The sequence below is a fragment of the Rhincodon typus genome, chromosome 4 (genome assembly GCF_021869965.1).
Source record: "Rhincodon typus isolate 14 chromosome 4, sRhiTyp1.1, whole genome shotgun sequence".
NCBI classification, from domain to species: domain Eukaryota; kingdom Metazoa; phylum Chordata; class Chondrichthyes; order Orectolobiformes; family Rhincodontidae; genus Rhincodon; species Rhincodon typus.
Window position 1 is genome coordinate 89429718 of NC_063335.1, and position 6000 is coordinate 89435717.

Genomic DNA, 6000 nt, shown 5'->3' on the forward strand with positions numbered 1-6000 from the left:
AATATTTTGATATATAGGTGGTTCCAGGTTGCAACAGGTTCCGTTCTGGAGTGTCTTTGCAAGTCATGGAGTTACACAGCACAGAAACAGGCCATTCGGTCCAACTTATTCACGCTGACCAGATATCCTAAGCCAATTTAATCCAACTTGGCCCACATCCCTCTAAAGCCTTCCTATTCATGTACCCATCCAGACGCCTTTTAAATTGTAATTGATCCAGCCTCCACCACTTCCTCTTGCAACTTGTTCCATGCATGCACCACCTTCTGTGTGAAAAAGTTACCTTTTAGGTCCCTTTTAAATCTTTCCTCTCTCACCTTAAACCTACGCTCTCTAGATTTGGACTCCCCTACCCAAAGAAAAAACATAGATCTCAACTATTCATCCTATCCATGCCCCTCACGATTTTATAAACTTGTATAAGGCCATCCCTCAGCCTCTGACGCTCCAAGGAAAAAGTTCAGCCTATTCAGCCTCTCCATTTAGCCCAAATCCTCCAAGCCCAGCAACATCCTTGTAAATCTTTGCTGAAGTCTTTCAAGTTTAACAACATCCTTCCTATAGTAGGGAAGCCAGAATTGAACACAGTATTCCAAAAGCAGTCTAACTAATGTCTCGTACAGCCACAAGATGACATCCCAACTCCTGTACTCAATGCAGTGACCACTGAAAGCAAGTGTGCCTTGGAACCACAATGCAGGACAATATAAAAGAGCTGTTTTTAAGTACAGGAAATGTTTTTAGGTCTTTAAAATTACATCCCTGCACGGGACCACGTTCATAAGTACAACCGCTTAGAAATTGGACGCTCTTAAATCAAGGACCCCCAGCAGTGTGATTAGGGTTTAAAGCCAAATATTTATAGCAGGAACATTACTTTTTGGATAATGGCCATCTTCTCTGTTTCATTGAATCAAAGTATAATTGCATGGCCATTAGGGCTCAGCCACAATGATTCAAGTCAGTATCACCCCAGTGGCATTTTGTCCATTTAGGATGGGGATCTTACCAGGAACATCCAGCTCCCACACTGAAACAGCTGGAAGCTAGGGAGTCTCATAAGCCAGTTCCACTCTTCAATCAGATCATGGGTGATTTTTTGCTCATCTTCATTTATCCTTCTTTGCTCCACATCTTTAATGCCCTTGCTTCTGAATCCTATCCATCACAACCTTGAAAATTTAAAACAACCCTGTATCCATATTTGGGAACGAGGTTTCCAGATGTCCACAAATCTTTGTCTCAAAATGTTGTTTCCTGATTCAATGCTTAAGAGATTTAGCTTTATCTTTAAGATTATGAACCAAATGCTCAAGAAGGATGTGGTTGTAAGCATATTCCAATTCAATAAATACACTGCCTGACAAGACACAGATAATTGAACAGGAATGCCTCTGTCCAGCTGGATCCCAATGTGGATATTGCCTAACATAATATGTCTCGAACAACAATGGTGAACGCTAGTGCTGACCCAGCAACCAGTATTAACCTTCAACCTTTTAAATAAGCAACTTCCTGAATCGGGCAAGAAACAAGAGAGTAAAGCACTTTACCTTCCAAGTAATAAAATCTTGAGATCATAAGAAATAGGAGTAAGTATTTGGTCCATCGAGCCCGTTCCAGAAAAGCTCAAACTGATCTCATTGTAGCGTTAACTCCATATGCCGGCCTCTGACTCATAATGTTCAACTTTCTGATAAATCGAAAAAAACTGTCAAACTCAGCCTAGAATATATTGACCTAACCTCTACTCCTCTCTGGGGAAGAGATTTCTAAACATTCAATGGCCCTCAGAAAGGTAATCCCTCTCAATCACCTTCTTTAGTCTGCATCCCTTAAGGAGAGGAAGGGTTCTTTCAACATCCAACATGTCAAGTCCCCTCAGAATCTTAACACAGATGTTAAAATCACTTCTCATTTTTCTTTTCCCAATCGACTTGTTCAGAGATGTTACAACATACTTCTGGAACAGGTGGGACTTGAACCCAGGTCCCCTCATTCTTCTGATCTTTAATGAATGCACACTTCACCTGTCATCAGGTCCAAAAATCTTGTTTTTAACCTTGTATCTATTGCCCTTCAAACCTAACTTGTCTGGAAAGTGTTCGCCATGGCTCATCTTTCACTTGTAGCAAACATTTTAATTTTGTCACAATTTTGTTTTATTTAAATTTATTCTAGATAGCACAGGTCGGTACAAGGTTCCGAAAGGAAAAAGGCAGGTATGTGGGATTAGTTTTAGATACAAACAGGTTGGGGTGTCACGGTGGAACAGTAGTTAGCACTACTGCCTTACAGTGCCAGGGACTCGCATTTGATTCTAACCATTGTCTGTGTGGAGTTTGCACATTCTCCCGTGCCCGTGTGGGTTTCCACCAGGTGCTCCGGTTTTCTCCCACAGTCCAAAGACACGCAGGTGAGGTGAATTGGCCATGCTAAATTGTCCATATTGTCCAGGGATGTGTTAGCTAGGTGGGTTAGCCAAGGTAAGTGGGGTTATAGGGATGGTGGTGAGGGTTCTGGGTGGGATGCGCTTTGGAAGATTGCTGCAGACTTGATGGGCTGAATAGCCTCTATTGGCACTGTCGGGATTGTACGATTCGAATGGTCACCTTTTAGGTTGCAAACGTATGGCTCATAGTGACATTCTGCCATCATATTGTGAAATTGGGCGTTTTTGGTGGGGGGGGGGGGGCGGGGGGGGGGGGGGGGGGGGAAGGTGGTGAACAATCTCAAAAGATGCCATAAACAGAACGCTGTGAAGAAAATTTAAATTCTACAATTCATTACACAGCAACATTAGTGAGCTGCACAACATATTAAATAGGTAAGACATGAACACTTCATTATTAGCTCAGAACTTAGTGTCAGGACATTTAAAAATTTTCCACAAAAAGAAAAAAGCAGATATATTTGAAACAGTTCAGACAGCAGAAGTGGGGACAGTAAAGTTACTGAAAATGTACCCAGGACTGACAGTGCCAGGAGGTGAGACCTCCAAATGGGGGTGATCTCATAACGGTTTCTATAAATAATGTTAGTGAGCTTCTTTGGTAGGTTATTTAAAAAACAAAATCGACTTCTTCAGATTTGTTCTAACACAGGTGGGACTTGAATCCAGGCCTTCTAGCCTGAGGCAGTGACACTACCACTACGCCAGAGAAGCCCTTGAGTTTCCATGGTATGCGTATTGATAAAACACAAAGCCTGCACCAGCGGCTGATTGGCTGTTTGCCAATGCCCAATTCATTGCTCCAGCTTCCATGCCACTCCACAACATCATCTGACTCAAATGTAGCCCCCCGCCCCCCCACAATTTTGAAACTGAATCGGAGGGCTATATTGTCAAGTCTCACTCCAGAGCGAGAATCTAGGATGACACTTACAGTGCAGTACTGCTGGCAAACTACACAAGGTGCCATTTTTAAGAGGAGCTGTTAAACTAAAACATAAAAGAAAAGGGGAAACTCCTTTAAATGATCTGGCCAAAATTTACTTCTCATCCGACATCAATTCAGTGGATTTCTCATTGGGACCGTACAGTGTGAAAACTGGATACTACACTTCCTGATTTACAACACTGACTACACAGAAAGTACTTCCACACCAAGTCTGTAAAAACTGGGCAATCAATGTCAGGTTTTTCCTTTCTGTCACACCAGATGGTCTATCCATCCCTTAGCCATGAAGCCACTATGGAGACACAAGCTCAGTAATTTCATTCATAATTTGTTTTTCTTCTGGATATCAGCATCCTTGGTCAGTCCAGCGTCTATTTTCTGGCAATGGTGAGCCACTTTCTTGAACCACTGCTATCCATGCCTATTTTGCTGTTAAGGGAGATTCCAGGATTTTGACCTCTTGACAGCGAAGGAACAGCAACATAGTTTCAAGTCAGGCTGGTGAGTGGCTTAGCGGAGAACTTGCAGGTGGTGTTGTGCCCACATTCGCTGCCCTTGTCCTTCCAAGTGCTGGAGGTCGCTGGTTTGGAAGGTGAGGTTGGAGGAGGCTTGGTGAGTTGCTGCAGCACACCTTGCATGTAGTATATTCTGGTGTCATTGCATGTCGACAATGGTGGGAGCAAATGTTTAAATCGGAGGATTGAATGTCCATCAAGCAAGCTGCTATGTACTGGATGGCGTTGATCTTAAGACTGTGGCTGGACCGCATTCATCCAGGCAAATGAAGAGTATTCCAACTCACTTGTGATCTGTTCTGTCAAATGATGAAAAGAATTCTGGGAGTAAAGAGGGGAGTTACTTGTTGCAGAATTACACGACTTGCTCATTAGCCACAATGCCTATCTGACTTATCTAGTTAAGTTTCCAGCCAATAGTAACACACAGGGCGCTACACTGAATAAATTAAATTATGGTAATACCAGTAACAGAAACGGTTAGATTCTCTGTTGGACATGACTGTTTGCCATTAATGTTACTTGTTAGTAATAACTGCAAGTCTGAATATCTTCAGAAAAAGGGAAGGTCATTAACAAAGCAGCTAAAGATGATTGGGCATAGTAAACGGTCCTGAGGAATTCCTCCATTCTGGGGTTGAGATGGTTGTGGTTCTATTAGGCTACTAATCCTATTAGAATCGTAGAGGCATACAGCACAGAAACAGGCCCTTCAGCCTAACTCACCGATGTCAACCAGGTTTCCTAAACTGAACGAGACCCGTTTGCCCCTCTAAACCTTTCCTATCCATGTACCTGTCCAAATGTCTTTTAAATTGTAATTGTACCCACCTCTACCACTGCCTCTGGCAGCTTGTTCCATACACACACCATCCTCATGCTAAAAATTTGTCCCTCAGGTCCCTTTTAAATCTTTCCCCTCTCACCTTAAACCCATGCCCTCTAGTTTTGGACTCCCCTACACTAGGGAAAATACCATGGCAATTCCCCTTATCTATGCCCCTCATTACTTTATTACCTCCTTAAGATCACCCCTCAGCCTCCTACGCTCAAGGGAAAAAAGCCATAGCCTATACAGCCTCTTCTTATAATTCAAACCTTCCAGTCTCAGTAGCATCCTTGTATTTCTTTTTTGCACCCTTTTCAGTTTTGCAAATCCTACACCAGGGTGACCAGAATTGTGTGCAGTACTCCAAATGTGGCCTTACCAATGTCTTGTACAGCTGTAATGTGATGTCCCAACTCCTGTACTCAGTGCTCTGACCTATAAAGGCAAGCATGCCAAACACGTTCTTCACCACCCTGTCTACTTGTGATGCCACTTTCAAGGAACTACATACCTGCGTCCCTAGGTCTCTCTGTTTGACAACACTCCCCAAGGCTCTATCATTAACTGTGTAAGTCCTGCCTGGTTTGTCTTACCAAAATGCAGCGCCTCACATTTATCTGAACTAAACTCCATCTGCCATTCCTTGGTCCATTGGCCCAATTGATCAAGATCCCATTGTACTCTTGGGTAACCTTCTTGACTGTCCATATACCACCAATTTTGGTGTTGTCCACAAACTTAGTAAATATGCTTCCTATACTCTTATCAAAATCATTTAAATCTCCAAATAATAGAATGTTTTTCTTGGTCCCCAAATCGTTAAATTTTACTAGGGCTCCTTGTTGTCACACTCAGTCAAGGGCAGTCACTTCCATCACATCTCTGGAGCTCCAAAATATTTGGACTAAGGTTATAATATCATGATGAACGGAGCACACTTAGTGTGCAGGCATTACTTCGGTGATGATTGACAGTGGGTTGATGGGTCAAAAGCATTTGGTTTGGATTTGTCCTGCTTTTTGTGGACAGGGCACATCTGGGCAATTTTCCACAGTTGGATAGACTGGGAACACAGTCTATTCTGGATATTGACAAGCCCCACAGTAGTCAGCCAATTCTTGATGAGATGTGCAACAAACTAATTTAGCTACTGGCTGGCATGCTAGTGTGTACCTCCAAAGGAAGTGAAGGTACGTCAACCACTGGCCACTTCTGGCCTTTCACATTGATGCAAAAAGCAGGACAAATCCAAACC